At 34.3% G+C, this 18,285-nt stretch overlaps 1 pseudogene; it reads left to right on the top strand.

The window, feature by feature from the left end:
- The first annotated feature begins 830 nt into the window (after nt 1–830).
- Nucleotides 831–1,059, top strand: LOC145252997 (U2 spliceosomal RNA; annotated as a pseudogene).
- The last annotated feature ends 17,226 nt before the right edge of the window (nt 1,060–18,285 follow it).

The following is an 18,285-nucleotide window of genomic DNA, read 5'->3' as shown; positions in this document are numbered from 1 at the left end:
ATTTATTAAAGTTCAAGTATATTGATGATATCAACTAAAATAAAAAAAAAATTCAGATATAATTATATAAACATTAAGAACGTTTCGGTCTATGTAACCTCCGACCTTCTTCATGTGTATCTTGTAGAACTCGCAAATGTTTCCGTCTATTTGGACGGAATTTCGCGCGGAACCCTTTATTTGCTTCACGTTTGACAAGATACATCTGAAGAAGATCGGAGGCTACATCGACCGAAACATTGTAAAAAAACACACTCCAGATGAGAACAGTAGTCCGATGAATCCAAATACCAATCCTCATCTCCAAAATTCAGAAACGTCATTAAGAACTACCCACGCGAATCGGCCAACGTTTCGCCGTTAATACGCCTCGTCTGAATTCTTAAATCTCTCTCTCTCTCTCTCTCTCTCTCTCTCTCTCTCTCTTTATTTGGGTGCCATCAGCAACAATCGAAACCAAAAGCAAAACTGTAGCATTCACAGCTGGTGACGTTACCACCGTACTAGCCTTACACGCATATGAACTGATTAAAAAATTAAAAATTTTGTTAATTAAAAGATGAATATACTAAATTTATAACGATTTTGGCCTATTTTTGACATCTTAAAAACAATATTTTTACCGCCTAAAGACAAAGAAAAGAATGGTCCAAAAAAAAAACCCAATCATTTGAGAGCCCTAGCGCTGCTATGCGACTTTTAGTTTTTGAAGAGATATAGTTTGAAAATATGGAGACAGACATACATATTAAATTCACTGGATTTTGAACTCACTAACCTTTGGGACACCCTTTCACGGGAAACCTTTTTTTCTTTTTTACCCCACTACATCCGTTTCTTGGCCTTTTGGTTAAGATCAAAGTGTAGTATCTGTTCTTCAGATGCTGCACTTCTATTTCTTGTTCTCTTTCGGTGGAGGATCAGTCCTTCACGACTAAGACAATTTATTTATTTTTGTAACTTTTCTCCATGTTAAAAAACGACCCTGGTGTCTAACTCTGTCCCGTGGGGAGGCATAGTAAATAGGTACATCATTTTCACGCTGATATGATCCATTTCATATCTAGTTTCAGTGAATGCTTTACAAGCAAAATTTCTTTAAACTCCTCTCTTCTGATGAGAAGGAAAGTATTTCTTTGAAACTTCGCGGATTAAGGACTTTCACCTCTATTCGTATTTCTTTTCCGAATAATAAATATGTTATCTCTTACTAAAACGTTCTTCAACATATTTTATTAAACCCATGTACTTTATATATATGTATATATATATATATATATATATATACATATATATATATATATATATATATATTTGTAGTGATCGACATACAGTCCTGTTTCGTTGTATCACAACTCATCAGTGCCGCTAGACTAGCACCTCTCCCAAGCCGAGGATTGAACCTAGGACCATCGCGTTTACAGTCAACAGTTATATATATATATATATATATATATATATATATATATATATATATATACACGCTATATATATACGCTATATATATATATACGCTATATATATATATACGCTATATATATACGCTATATATATACGCTATATATATATACGCTATATATATATATAGCGTATATATATAGCGTATATATATAGCGTATATATATATAGCGTATATATGTATATAGCGTATATATATATAGCGTATATATATATATATATAGCGTATATATATATACATATATAGCGTATATATATATATATATATATATATATATATATTAAGTAATGTGATTGATAATTTAAAATTTGAAAATCAAATTATAATTAAATTAAAAATCCGTTTCATAAGAAGGAACAACAACAAAATCTGTTGTTGTTCCTTCTTATGAAAACGGATTTTTAATTTAATTATAATTTGATTTTCAAATTTTAAATTATCAATCACATTACTTAATATTGAATTAGCTCTAGGATATTTACCTATCGAGCTTATTATATATCTAAATTACAACGAGCACTTTCTCTTTCCTGTATTTTAATTAAACTAGTAATTTCACTGTTACATTGAAATACACTCAGCTCTTTAGACTATTGTTCTAATCTCCTTTAAATTATATATATGTGTGTGTGTGTGTGTGTGTGTGTGTGTGTGTGTGTGTGTGTGTGTGTGTGTGTGTGTGTGTGTTAAGAACTTCGAACGAAAGAAAGGTGTGTATTTAAATAAGGGGGTAGTCACCAACAATGTGTATTTTTTAACATTATTTTATTATTCCTAGTCTTGGTTTTTCATTGAGAATTATGTTTGGATCATTGTAAAACACAAGCAGAAAGAGAGAGTGAAAGAGAAACACAACACCGGAGTGATCACAACCCAATAAAACAGTAATAAAAATTGAACATTCCAATGAATAGTAGACACTTATACGTTTTCACCTCTTGGAAACATTTCAAATGAACTACGAAAATGCTATTTTTACATCTCCAATACATTTTGAAAATAATTTCTGAAGAGGACGCTTCATAGAACGTCTGAAACGCGTTAAAAACGATTTCAATGATTTAAAAAACATTATTACAATGATTTAAGCATAATTCTCAATGAAAAACCAAGACACGGAATAATAAAATAATGTTAAAAAATGCACATTGTTGGTGACCACTCCCTTATATATATATATATATATATATATATATATATATGTATGTATATATATATATATATGTGTGTGTGTGTGTGTGTGTGTTAAACAGAGAGACTATATATATTTATATATATATATAGAGAGAGAGAGAGAGAGACAGACAGACAGACAGACAGACAGAGTCAGAGAGAGGGGTAGAGACAGAGAGCCAAGAGACAAAGAAACGGAGAGATAAGTTTGTTATTGTTAGAAAATTTTTGGATACTTTTGTTTGTGGTACGCGGATTTCTGTAACGGTAAAACTTGCTCGGGCATAAAGAGTTTTCCTTTGTTTTTGTGTGTTTGTCTTTTCGTTTTTCGATTTTCTGTCTTTGGGTGAGTGGATCTTTAGTAGGAACGGGGGTGTTATCATTGATGCAAAATCAGTTGGAGCGTAGACGAATGATTACACGTTATGCGTGTAAGGAGTAATTTTAGGTATATGTTTATGGGTATGTGTGACGGTGAGTCGACATTATTTTGTGCTGAGGTCTCTTTGTGTGTTTATGTGTGCGTACGAGGGCACCTCTCTCTCTCTCTCTCTCTCTCTCTCTCTCTCTCTCTCTCTCTCTCTCTCTCTCTCTCTCTCCTTTACCACCTCCCTACCTTGTAGTATGTCTCTTCTGATTTAGCTCGCCTATCTATGTCTATATATGTAAGATTGTATGCCTCTGGTTTTGTGCAACTCTAACTGTCCTCCTCTCTCTCTCTCTCTCTCTCTCTCTCTCTCTCTCTCTCTCTCTCTCTCTCTCACACTCTATATATATATATATATCTATTATGTATCGTGTCCCCTCTTCTCCCCTCTCGTTATATGTATCTTGCATGTGCGTCTCTCTTTCTCAATAATTCCCATTTACTCCTCTCTCTCTCTCTCTCTCTCTCTCTCTCTCTCTCTCTCTCTCTCTCTCTCTCTCTCTCTCTCTCTCTTTGCATGAGATTGTACATCTTTCTCAATATATATCATTTTGCATGTGCCCCTCTCTTTCTGTCTCTCTTTCTCTCTTGCTTTAATCTATCTATATATCTATCTATCTCTATCTCTGTCACAGACACACACACACGTACACTTCTTGGGATTCCGTCTCCTTCCTGTCATACTGGATTTTTCGTGTGCGTGTGTGTGTGTGTGTGTGTGTGTGTGTGTGTGTGTGTGTGTGTGTGTGTGTGTGTGTGTGTGGACCCCTTCCACTCCCTCCTTCAATATGGGTTGGGTGTTTCATCCGAGTCTCTGAATGGATGAATACATTCCGTGTCACATCCGAACCAAGTTTGTAAATTGCCAACGAAAGAAACCCGAATTATCCCAAACAACCGCCACCCCTAAAAAAAAAAACATGAGAAATAATGAAGAGAAATAAAGCAATGCATTCAAGACAGAACAAAAATAACAACACGAAACGAAGATGAATGAAGGAGGGAGATGAAAAAAAAAATAAGGAGATATGAAGCTAAAAAGCGTTACAGATCGGAGAAAAACGGACAGAGCCTCTTATAATATGCGAGGACTCACTGGAAAATCCGTTAATTTTCCACAATATCCAACAAAGCAAAAACAATGGTGAAAAAGTAAATATACAACAAATAAATATTACCAAAGGCAAACTAAGTTACTCTTCTACCTACCTGAATAAGATTTTTGTGTGTTTAACTTATTTTAAAGGGTTTATTTTTGCATAAGAATAAAGGTAGTGCAAATCTTGGCGAGATATAACGAAAAGCAAAATGGTGGTTTTATTCGAGCTATAGTTGAGCCTCGATAATCGCTCAAAAGCCGAAAATTAAAATCGAAAATGAAGCAAAATACAGATAGAAACACGTCCAATAAATGTCACCAATAATGCAATAGTGTCATTTTTTTCTTTTTTACTGTCTTACACGTGTTGCGTTATCTCTATGAAAAATATAACGTTGAGCAGACATCAGTAAAACTCAACACAAAGTTCAATAAACAAAATAAAAAAAGGAATATATTTAAGAAAGATGGAGGGAGTGTATAGTCAAAGGCCACGGAACACTCACTTTAAAGATGATAGTCAGAGGAACAGAGACCCTCTCCTAATGAGATATTCGATTTAACGTAGGTGGATTCTCAGGCTGTTATTTTGATTTTGACTAGCTAAGCCAAGAACGTGGACATATCAGTTCAAAATTAAAATCAGACAACGTTCCAATAAGATTTGGAAAACCCTTTTCATAAAATATTTATAAGAAACTGTTAGCTTTGAATAAACCTACATAATCACGTCTATAAACTGCTAGAAATTATTCAATAGTTAAATAATAATTAAATACGAAACTATCGTTAGTTAACCCAGGTACTAAATAAACTGTCTGTTAGATAAACATATCGTTTTTCCCGTAGTCATTTTTTAACTAATCTCTCTGATAGTTATGTAATTTATAACAAGTAGTATAAATTCTACCGAAAATTAACCTAGAATTGCGGATAATAGTCTTTATTTCTTGAAATGTGCTGTAGAGGGTAATATCGATCTTCACAGATATGAAAATGTAAAAATAAGTTCTTTGTTATGAATGTTTGACGTGGTGGGAACAGAGATTGGAGCTCAGTCGAGCACCTTTCATTGAAATAGCAGTAAAGCAGAAAAGGATTAGCAACGTTGCTTATATGAGAAAAGGACTACAAAGGGCTGAAGAAATTTTCGATGTAGATATTTTGCTCACATTTTTGTATATTCCATTAATCATCTTCAATCCTCTCACAATATTCTTCATTATTAAACTGACAATAGATTCATGTCTTTAACCCTCCTCCTCCTCTTCCTCCTCTTCCTCCTCCTCCTCCTCGAGTGGCTTTTGCACATGATAAACGGTTACCTATTAATAAAAACAATACATACAACAGATGGGTGAATTCTTTTTTATAATTCTTTTTTATTCTTTTAATTCACAGAGGTAGCATGTTCTCATTCAGTCAGCCATGACTGCATAGAAATCCTAAATAATTTGCGATTGTATCTTAGGTGTTGCCCGCACTGAGGATTGGAACTTCAACTTCAAGAAAAGTGTAAAATAAAACTGAATTTCATCAAGTACTTTATCCACTACGCCACGAGTCCTGTAGAAGGCCAGCGTTTTGCAGATAACACATAAGATGGGAACAGTTCTTCAAATAATCCAGAAAATACAGTTTACCAATTCTCATCTTAAAAAATATAATATTATAATTCTCATCTTAAGAAACCTAGTATTAAAAGTTGATCTTGTACCAAACATGCATCCTAAATATGGAGTGCTGTTGCCATATATGGGAAAGAGCTGCTCGGACCACCGTTTCCTGACTTGAAAGGGTTCAAAACTGGCTTCGAAATGTGACCTCTTTCTCATAGAAAAGACGTTACGAGTTCACCTCTGTTCTAACGTTATTTGCGTGGCAAGTGCTCGACTGAACTTCAATCTATGACCATCCCCTTCCGTCAACAACATTCACAACAAACACTAGTCTATCTATAACCAATATCAAGAATTTTTCCCACTTTGCATCTGTGCCTAAATCCAAATGAAAATTCTGTGAACAAAGCTTCTTTTCATAGAACTGCCTGACTGTGGAACTGTACCGTGAGCCTGCTTTCCAGATACCACATGCTCTTTCAATGTACACAAGTTCTTGTGTAGTATTATATTAGCATGCTGGGCCAACGCCGAATAACCTGGTCAATTATTATTAGAAACATGAAATAATTAGATTTTTGAAAAATATGGATTTACAGCTTGGAGTGTTTGGTTAGGAATTTAACTCGGAAATAAAATAAACAAAGTCGATTCGGGAATTTTCGGAGTAATTGTGGAATTTGAGTAGAAGTAAACAGATTTTGGCTTCCATGAGAGATGTTCTGTTTATGTCCTTGAACATGTGAGTAGGGTTTTGCTGACATAATAGGTAGTTCGTCAGCATAGATCAAGCAAATAACTTGGCGAGAAATGTGTTATGGAGTGGACGTGCGAACGACCCCGTTAGAAGTAGAAAGAGGGAACCAGTTAAAGTGTAGACAGAGACTCAGTGTGCCAAACTACGAAAAGGAAATACATATAGTCCGTGTAAAATATAACTCGTTGTTATGGCGTTCTTTTGGATTTGGAGACTAATAAGAAGGTATGTGTCCCTTTTGGTCTGATACAAGCAGACATATACGTTATCTGTTTGATTGTAAGACAAGCTGTCTATAAAAGTTTATGTGTCACGCTTGTTAACTACGTGTATTTGTGAAGAAGCGGCCGCACCGCAATGAACATTTTATATACATGCAGGACACAGTGAATATTTCTATACTTTGTATACACGCATTCATTAGATATCAAAGACACTGTTATATATACGACTAGACGATACACGAGCCAATGTAATATATATTAACACGTATAAGAAATACAGGCACATATATATACAAGACACGAGTATCTCTCACTCTCTCTCTCTCTCTCTCTCTCTATATATATATATATATATATATATATATATATATATATATATATATATATATCTTTGGATATGAAACTCAAACATTTCACGTCGTAATTTTTTAAATTCATTGAATGACTAACATTTTATTTATTTGCTCTATCTTGTATATCGAGCAATTTTTATTTAGGTGGGATAGTACTTATAGAATATTACGGCCAGTAATATCTTGTAAATCTTATAATCATGGGTTTCCATACCGTCTGATTGTTGGATAATTTTGTTCTGAAGTATATATGTATATATACATATATATGTGTGTGTGTGTGTGTGTGTGTGTGTGTGTGTGTGTGTGTGTGTGTGACCCGGTTATCCAATACTTGTTGAGCCTTCCTTTTAAATAATCAAATTCTATCCAATTCTTACCACTACCAATTCTTACGCTTTTGTCTCGCTGATCGCCTTACACTTAGTAACCTTTATACTCGAGTGGCATTCAGCCTTTGATAAGTGGTGGCTCTCTTATCAAAACAAATTCTGCCCTTGTAGAACGGTAAGTAAATAGGGACGAACAAAGCCTCAAATATCAATGTGAGGACGCATTCCAAAAGAAAGCAAGAATCGTGTAGTAAATATTAGATCACATCTAAGTCAAGTGCAACTGTAAAAAGGAAAGGAGAGAGGGAGAGGAAAAAGGCATCGTGCATTTTTATTTCTTTTTTTTTTTTTTTTTTTTTTGTTCAAAGAGAAATCGTTTAACGTCCGGCTGACTCCATCCCGTTTTCGCCCACGCTCCATTGGTGCCAGGTTCCATATGGCTACCCTTCCGATTGTGCCTGGTCCAAGCCGGCCAGGGCGAAGGAATTGAGGAGGTAGTTGTGGCGGGAGCAAAAGGGGGGGTGGATCGTCGGGGGAAGGCGAGCAGACAGCAGTTAGTGGACTGGAACAGGTCACGTGACTGACATCCACCATTTGACTCGAATCCCTCCCCTCCTTCCCACGCACGCGCATGCACATATATATACGCACACTAACACATCTTGCCTTCTTCCAACTACAGACCGGTTGTCTGTGCCGATGCCACCTTGTCAAGGATTGAATCAAGTTTGGATTTCTTTAAGAGACGGACGTTTTAGGATCAGGGATAAATTGACCTTGATAAAAATAAATAAATGAATAAACGCAAACGTTTGTCAAGAATGAATGAAAAATATTCATTTGTTTTAGACCTAGCACAGGCAACCTACGTTACCCAGAAATGGAGTAAGTATCTCATATATATATATATATATATATATATATATATATATACATACAGGGTGACCAAAAAAAAACAGAGAACATTCAATTGTTTTTCTGTGCATTTTACAGTCAACGGAGAAAACAGGGCCAAAGACCCTAGTGTTTTGATGTGATGTTTTGAATATAATAAACTAGTTATGACCAAAGTCATTTCATTCGGACAAAACATTAAGAAACGGGGCCTAATTAGAGTTGGGGCCCATTTTGGGGGGACACCCTATATACAGTCTGGCTACATTATGAAGCCATACTTTGTGGAAGCATCCTGTAGATTATGTAGCCAGACCTTGTGGGCACCCTGTATATGCATACACGCGCGCGTGTGTATATACAGGGCATAATGTAGCCAAACTTTGTAGACACTCTGTATATATATATATATATATATATATATATATATATATATATATATATATATATATCTGTGGAAATATACTTTATTTCCTTATAATATATACCAATCATTATTTAAGAAGCTCAATGTAATTACAGAGCAATATAATGAATGGATAAGAAAAGTCTATATTCCAAAGTTCATGATGTTGACCATCTTACAATTAATTCCTTTAATTCAGTTTACATTAATAGAATTTGTTAGTACGAATAGATGGGTTGTAGTGACTTTATTTCTAAATTCAAAATGGCGTAATGTAAACAAACTATAAGGTATTTACAGCTTCTCTTACAATTTTCGAATTTTTAATCATGTCAAAACTTTATCTCCTTTTGATGGATGGATTGTTGCTATTTCTTCTGATGACTTCAGGGCAAATTAGATTCACAGATTGATATAATAATTAAGTGATTGATTTTTTGCTACGAAACAGATACTGTCAAGAATAATAAATGTCAACTGAATTAAAGGGAGAAATTGTAAGATTGTCAACATCATGAACTTTGAAATATAGACTTTTGTCATTTATTATATATATATGTATATATATATATATATATATATGATTAGTTTTTTTTGAAAAAGAAATCCAGCAGAGTGCTCAATTAAAAGGAAAATCCGAAATGTAAGAGCGTATTTATATTTTGTGTACAGAAAGTTGTTAGTTGAGAAAAATCATTGGTACTGTCGGTTTCAAGCACGATAATAAGGACCGTTTAAGGTATCCTTATCAAGCTCTCTTCAGCTAATATTCTCTCTTTAAAAAAAATATATATATATATATATATATATATATATATATATATATATGAAGAGAGCGAAACAAAGCTTGAAACGCGTTATAAAAATATTTTTAAATAAAAATATGATAAAAGGCTGAAACCTCCACAATTGTTGATGGCTACACTCTTTTAAATATACATTTTTTTCTCTCGTTGGAACTTTATATATATATATATATATATATATATATATATATATATATATATATATATATATATATATATGCGTGTGTGTGTGTCTGTGTGTGTGTATATATATAATGAATGAATGACAAAAGTCTATATATATTTCTTCTATCTCTCTACTTCTCTGTCTTAGTTTTTTCCCCCTATTTTCCACTTCCTCTAGCTACCTTCCTCTTTTTTCTCCGTTCGCCCAGTTTTCTCTTTACACACACACATACACACACACACACACACACACACACACACACTCACAAGGGCACTCCTTTTTATAGATTCTTCGGGAGATTAGAGGGCATAATGGAATTAAATTCTTAGTTAAAGACTCAGAATTATTTTCTTTTAGTACATATTCTGTCTGCAAAACTTTTATATATATTTTATATATATATAATGTATTTAGGCAGCATGTTATCATTCAGACAAGTATTGTTGAATAACACGGAGTGTTTTTGCTTAGTAAGTTTTTTTTCTTTTCTTTTCTTTTCTTTTTGTTGTAATTTTGCAATTTTTCGAATTGTTCTTATTTCTCGGTCGAATCTATACAACAAAGTTCCATAGTCGTCTTCTTCTATCTGTGTTTCCTTTTGGTTGTTTTTTTTTTTTTGTTTTTTTTGTTTTATTTTTTGCAAGAGAGAGAGAAAGAGAGAGAGAGAGAGAAACTATGTTTATTCATAAAAGTTATTATTATAAACAGAACTGTAAATTCTATACCATCTTGTAAATCACATCTTTAAACCCATTGTACATTTATTTTAGCCACATTCTTAACATGTTAAAAACGTATATTTTTTCATACACGGGACGCTTTACTAATTCAAGAAATTTAAATATAATTTTAACTGAAACATAAAAGCATGCAGATTTAAAACGAAACAGTAATCAAAACGACGACTGATAAAACTAAGTTGAAAGTAATTGCTAAAAACAACCAAAAGAAAAAACAGATGACGAATAATACTATGGGTTTTTTTTTTTTTTTTTTTGCACAGATTTGACCGATAAATAAGAATGACAATTCGAAAAATTAAAAATTACAAAAATGCTTATTAAGCAAAAACACTCCATGCTATTAAGCAATACTTAGTTTGATTTTATATATATATATATATATATATATATACATATATATATACATATATATATATATAGATGTATGTATATACATATATATATATATATATAGAGAGAGAGAGAGAGCGAGGGAGAGAGAGAAGAGAGAGAAACTATGTTTATTTATACAAGCATTATTGGCTACATATCTGCACACATCTTTCTGAAATGCCTCTTTTCAGAGATACGGTGTCTTTAGGCTAGGTTACTTAGAAAAGTAAAACGACTAATTGTTAAAACTGGAAAAGAAAAAAAAACAAGATATTCAAGTAAAAATATAATAAATGTATAACTTAAAATATTGCAGCATTAAGAATTTATATATAATGTTAAACTGAATTTTTTTTTAATTCTACGTAATCTATGATTTTTCCAGGCTTTGCTTTGAAGTAATATTTTCTTTTTTGCGTTTAATATCATACACATTGTCAGCAATCCATGAAAAATTATTACCAACTTCTTAAATTGACAAAATAACAAAAGCAAATAAAAACGTAATTAAGTAAATAAACAGAAAGAAGGGACAAAAAAGAGAGAAACAGAATTAACGGGTGACATCGTAAGCGAAAGATTATCAGCCCTAGCACTGTAAAGAGCGTCACTTTTGTAAACCCTCTCTATAAAACCTAAATAAGATGGCATGCAAATGACATTTCCGCTATGATTTATGAAGGTGTTGATGAAAAAGTTGTTATGATAACCAACAGTTAATCAGAAGAAATCGTTCCTAAAGCGTCAATGTTGAAAAAGTTGCTATGGTAACCAACAGCCGATCAGAAGAAACCGTCTCTCACGTTCCTTACTAATTCTGAAGACTTTTGAATATCACTACTTCTTGCTTTAATGTACGAAAATTGAACATTTCTATTTCACAATATAGCTGAGAAGGTGAAAATTGTTTGAAATTTGGTCGCAAAATGAGTGAGAGTTGAAGTTTTAAAGCAGTTCTGAATGAGTAAAGCTAACACTTAACAATATATTCGTGTTTGAATGATATCAAATTCTTTGCCTACAAAAATATTTTATCTAGTTATACCAATGAGAGGAGAAACGGCAAAGAAACAGTGTCTATAAAAGAAAACGAAACGGAGGAGAGGAGGGAAGAGGATGTGAAAAATACTTTATGCGTTTTGTTTGTCAGTTATAAATTAGACATTCTTGTTTTATTATTTTATTTATCTGTTGGTAAAAAGACTTTATTCCTTTCGTCTTTATATTCAGATATTATTAGGATCCTTTTCTTTGATCGTAACGACACTTAACTCCAAGTATTCTGGGATCCGGTTAGTCTATTCTAATCTATACAAAAAATAAATCAACGATCAAAACTCCTGCCGATCAATAATATATATATATATATATATATATATATATATATATATATATATATATATATATATATATACCAACTTAAAGATGTTCAAGAGGGAAGACTCGTGAATTAAAACGAGGTTATTAATAGTGCTCAATAAAAAAGAGCAAAATATAATGTTTGTCTATATAAATAAAAATATTATATATACAGTATTATAGTAAATTATATATTATAGCAAATAATTATATATGTGTGTGTGTGTTGTGTGTGTTGTGTGTGTGTGTATTGCGTATGTATACGGGGTAGTGCAAAAAATAATGAAAGAAACAGTGATAACAAAAGTATTTACAATGATAAATTGATTTATAATGTCTGATCTGTCTACTTCCATGTTATTCCATTCATAACCTTCAATCACGGCCTCCATACAAGATCGAAATCTTCTACGGACATTGGCCACCTGCAATTTCTAATCTATTAAACCTCGCACAATCTGTCCATCTACAGCATACGTTGCTTCGCTGACGTGTTACATCTCTGTGTTTATTTTACTAGTACTTCCTCTGAATGTGCCCCGATGAACTTTATGCGCTTGTACACCCCCCCCTCCTTCAACGTAAATACATCCGACCCGCTCTTCTAGCAACAAAATCACGTCCCTACAGTGCAACAGTCCATAGATGTAAGGGTTGTTCGACATAAAGAGTTCTGAATTTGCAAAGACATACTTCACCAAGGTCTGGGATAATATTAGTGAAACGTTGTCACGAGCAATGCTTTTATGATGGCAGACCTCAGGGAGTCGACAGTATTGATGCTGCATGGTTGTTGGACTCTCTATTAAGTACCTTCCATGCATAATAGTCACAAGAATTCAAGTGTTGACTTCTAGACGACCGGAACACATTTGACCAGAACATGTCCAAATTTTCATCACATCAAGTCTGAACTAAATTGTCCGTATGAGCAAGAGTTTCATCTTGTTGGAAGATTTATGGCTTTGTTGAAGCTACCTGAACAATTCATGGTTTCATGATGTATTTCCGTTGTACTTCAGATAATATGCAAAACTGTGACAACGTATTTTTATTGTCGATGATGATAATGCCTCGTTTGCTTTCTAACAAACCCTCAAAGCATAACTTTGACAGGCCAATGGTTGATCGTTTTGACATGGCCAAAAGTTTGAGAGTTTTATTTTTGATTTTATTAAATAGAATGGGTAGGGAAGTAGTTTGAGGGAGATAGATGTGTTTTTTTTGGGGGGGGGTTGTTTTGTTTTTTTCGATCAGGCGATGTGCCGTAATTACGTGATTTTGAAACACCCTAATCCGATTGGCTAGTTGTTTTGTCCACGTGATACAATCAAGGTCATATAAAACTACTATGAGGACATAAATTAATAAACTTTTACTTTAATAGTTATCGGCACCCTTTTTTGAATTTAGAATGGTGTTGTGTTTTTGAAAAGTCGCCCAACCTAGCCCGATTCTGTATTTCAATTTCGTCCCGTGATCATTGGATAAAGTTAATAAACATCTACAGAAGAAAAAGAAGACCATAAAACTCCAGAAAAACTAAGGTAGGTGACTATTTCCTCTGCTCTTTTTGTTACTCTGCACATTTATTGGTTTTAATAATTTGCAAAATTATTTTGTGGATAGATTACTGTTGTCACATCTGGGCTGGCGCATCTGCTATTGGGCTCACACTCATGGGCCGGGTTCAAGAGAAAGTCGCCAATTGTCATCTAAGCTCCAACTTCTGTCCCACTGACGAAATGTTGCATCCCTTGGCCTTTTTACAAGTATTTTAATGGTGGATGCTCCGTCGAGCTACAAGCCCTTGTACCCTCGATGAAAATACCCCCATCAAACCCGACAAGCAGCAAAGTCCCACCCCTACACAATAGAGATCCCTAGATGTAAGAAAGCCTTCTACTCTAATAGTTTCTTCCCCAAAACTGCAAGACTCTAGAATTCTCTTCCGGGCTCCTGCTTCCCTAACTGTACAAACATGCAGAAGTTCAAGTGTTATGTGAACAGACATCTTGCTGCTCAACTCCCTACATAGTATCCCTGCAAGTTATGTCCCCGATAGTAGCCCCCCTACATAAAAGTGGCACTATGCTTTGTTTGGAGTGAAAATGTAATTTTTAAAAAAAGTAACCCCTTTATCAAGAAGGATGTTGTCAGATCAAATCCGGCAGCATTATCGGAGGCCTTGTTTGCAAAATGCTCTATGAGCAACTCTAAATGGCCAGAAGGAGCAATCTTTCTTAAATAGCGTTAACAGATATCAGAGATCAATGGAGGGGACTAGATTTAGGGTACTCAAAACCAAACCTTATAGCAGCTGTAATGCTGTAAGATATAAGTTTTGTTGGTGTGCTTCGACAAAACCGCAGCGAGGGTGTTTCAGCCATAACAGGCTAGAACGAGACTGCCAATGGTCACCTGAAGAAGAATTAAATAACTTCACTTCAGGAAAAAGAAAGGCCAGGTTACACTCGAAACACACTCGCCACCGATCACCACAGAGATCAAGCACACAGACATGCAACCATGTCAAATCCACAAAGAAAGGGGTAACCTTTGGAAGGATAAACACCAAAAGCCATGGATGTCCAGAAGGCAGTGAGAGCAGACCGAAACGGCCCTACCAAAGAAATAAATCGGTCAAAAAAACTCGGGAAAATAGAGAGACACCCGAAAAAATAAAGTTCTCAAGTAGGGTTCCGGAATGGAGTGTATAGTTAAAATAAGAGGTAGACCGATAGAGGCATCGATCGATACTGGGTCAGAAGTCTCGCTCCGCGAAACATCAGTTTTTGAAGAGTTAAACACCTATAAAGGAGAACTAAGAGATTCTAACCTAACAGTTACTCTGACAAACGGGCAAAGGATGGCACTAAAAAGCATGGCCCATTTGGCCATTCAAATGAAGAAAGCAAAACCTTCGTCAAGGTTTTATATCACCCCAGACTTCGATCGGGAGTTGATATTAGGTGCGGACCTGTTGCAAAGGAACCGAGCCCTAATAACCTTTCATACTAACCAACTAACGGGTAGAGTAATGAACATCCCACTTGATAGTAATACCAGTTGTTGAGTTACCACCATGCACCTCATCCACGTGTACTGTTAGAGTAGTTCCTAACGAAAAAAAAGAATTCAACCCAACAGCACCAAAAACGGAAATTTATAGCAAAGAAGCTTATAGTATGCCCCCATCTATCCACAGCACAGATAGCTGAGAACCGTAAAAGCCTCAGAAATATTGTCAGCTTTCCATGGGACGTTTCCCTTTTGAGAAAGAAGGGACTTAAAATGGCCAGCCTCTTCATACAAAAAGCCAAGCATTCTCAAACCCGTAGAGAATATCTGGACAAACCCCAACCTAGACGATTCTCGAATTTACACATCTACCACACTATAGGTAGTAGCCGACTACAAAACAAAGAACTTTTGAAAACGACAATTTGGGAGGGGGAAACGTACACAGGAGCAAAGAGAAAGTGTCAAAAAAAAAAAAAAGATTGAAAAATTCAAAAAAGTAAAGCTTTATAAAATGTAAACCGAATCGAATGAAAGATAATAATCGTCGAAAACAATAAAGACAATGTGTTTATGCTATTTCTATAAAGTAGAAGAAGGAAATTGAAATTTAAAAAGTCAATAAAATCAAATAACAATAAAAAAAATAAATAGAGGACGTTTAACGTTTTTCAAAAAATAATAATAAAATATATATTTTTTAAAATGTTGAAAAGAATAAACGTTTCAAAAGAAGTGAATAATTTATTAAAACTAATTGAGGGAAGATAAAAAGAATTGTGCCAGCAACCCGACAATGTTATGACCTTTACTAGGAGAGCAAAGGTCACAAAAAAAGGAGGAACGAAATGTGGCGCAATGAAGACGCTCCCTTTTGGGGGAGCTGCGGCTTCTACATTAATAAACCTTATACCTAACTTGTGCCTGACTGTGCTCGTGGGGAGACGAGAAGGAAAGGTGTTATTATTGAAAACATGGCGGCTTCAGTAACTGTTGTCAATCACATATAATTCGAGACAAGAGTGATAGTTGTTTATAATCAAATCAAAACGGTCTGCTGGAATTCTAAAGGACAACCCCAAAAGAACTCGTCATTGAGGCATTTCTCACTGGCCTTAGTTTTCACTGGAATTTAGGTGGCAATAAGCCTTTCCAATATCCCCGGCCGCCCCCGGCCTTCTTGGTCCGGGAGCACAAGAACAAAGAACAAAGTGTAGTATCTGTTCTACAGATACTGCAATCAAAGTAATGTGTGGGGGCAACCCTACATATCAGACCATTGGTCTTGTAGCAATCGGTTTGTAGGGGAAACCCTTCATACCAATCGTCACTACCAATTGCCCCTCGGGGGAGCTGCCCCCTCCCTTCTCTCCACATGAAAAAACGGCCTTGTGCCTAATTTACTTTCGTGAGGAAGCAAATAAATACAAGCCTTTTCGATATCCCAGTCCACTGCATATTCATCCAGTGGAGGTCTGGTTAGCATTTTCTCTTTTCGGTCTTTCTATCCTCTTTGAGCTTCACGACTATTTCATGTGTAACCAGTCGATACCCGCACTACAAATTTTTGGAGGGCAGGGGGCGAAATAATTAATTTAGAAATTTGTGATTTTAGTGTTCTTGGGTCCATTTTGTGTTCCTTTACCTTTTTGCTTTACATTTGTCGCAATTTCCATATGATCTAGTGTGTGTATCTCATGTCGGTTAGTTTCCGCATTTGAAGATTTTCCTTAAGCTTTCAGCTATTTTCAGCATTACTGTATGTTGTGTAATCCCAGTCTTCCCCTTGATTCCGATTTCTCTTGATCGGTTTATTGTTGTTGTTGTTGTTGTTGTTGTTGTTTTCATTGTTGTTGTTGTTGTTGTTGTTGTTGTTGTTTTCTTCTTTTTCTTTTTCTGTTTGTCATAACCAACAAATGCAGCCACGAGATCCGCCGCCATTGAAGACAAGCATAACAAAAACAGAAGCCAACGCAAACTTCATTTTCTCCTTCGCCGGGACGACCTGATCGGACGCATGCGTAGTTGATGTAAACGACATTGGCGATCAATCAAAATAATTTTGTCAGCAATGACTAACGAAAGGAAAGAATAGAAGGGAAGAATGGAACGAAATAATGGAAGGGAAAAGATATGGATAAAAATGCAATCACTCATTGCCATTTTTATGCCCCGGATGTTGACGAGAGGCGGGAACAAACGCCATTTTTTTTTTCTTTAAATTGAACAAACACTTTTTTTTTCTTCTTTTTTCTTTTCTTTAATCATTTATCGTTCATTTTTCTAATGTTGAAGGATTTTTTCTTATCAGTCTTTGCCTTCGTTCTTTTTCTTTTTTTCTTTTCTTTTATTTATTCATTCGTATTTTTTTATCGTTTCTTGTAATGTTTCCTTTTATAATTTCGTCTTTCTTTCTTTTTTTCTTTTTGTTGTCTTCTTTTTTACACTGAATAAACTAAGAGAAAAGTGCTTCTCCCCTTCTCTTTCTTTCTTCTTTGCTTTTCTTTTTTTTGTTTCTTCTTTTTTCTTTTTCTTCTTAATCATTTTGTTTATTATCATTTTTTTCCTTTTCATTTATTGTTTTATTTTTATTTTATACTGAATGAATGAATGCAAACACTTATGTTTATCTTTTTCTTTCTTCTTTTTTTTCATTTTCTTATTCTGCTCTTTTCATTATTTTTTATTTGTTCTTCGTTTCTAACGGTTTTATACTGAATAAACTAAAGCAAATAATTACCCCCTCTCTCTCTATCTTTTGCTTTCTCTTTCTTTCTCTCTCTTTCTCTTTCCTCGTTCCTTCTCTTTAATTTTCTCTTTCTTTTCCTTTTTTTATATTTTGTTAATTTTTTCTATTTCTTTTTGTTTCTGTATTCTTTATTCTTTTTTCTTATGTTGTTCCTTTTTTCTTTTCTTTTTTACTTTCCTTTTCCTTTTCTTTCGCCTTTCTTTTATCTTTACTTTTTTCTATGCTCTTTTTCGTTTTTTTTTTACTTTTTCTTTTTTTCCCTTTCACTTTTTTCTTTTTCTTTTTTTCTTTCTACTTTCTTTTTGCTTTCTACTTTTTTCTTTTTA

This window comes from Euprymna scolopes, chromosome 29 (genome assembly GCF_053919585.1).
Source record: "Euprymna scolopes isolate OS-2025 chromosome 29, ASM5391958v1, whole genome shotgun sequence".
NCBI classification, from domain to species: domain Eukaryota; kingdom Metazoa; phylum Mollusca; class Cephalopoda; order Sepiida; family Sepiolidae; genus Euprymna; species Euprymna scolopes.
Note: the sequence above shows the minus strand (reverse complement) of the source record. Positions and strands in the feature narration are given on the sequence as shown.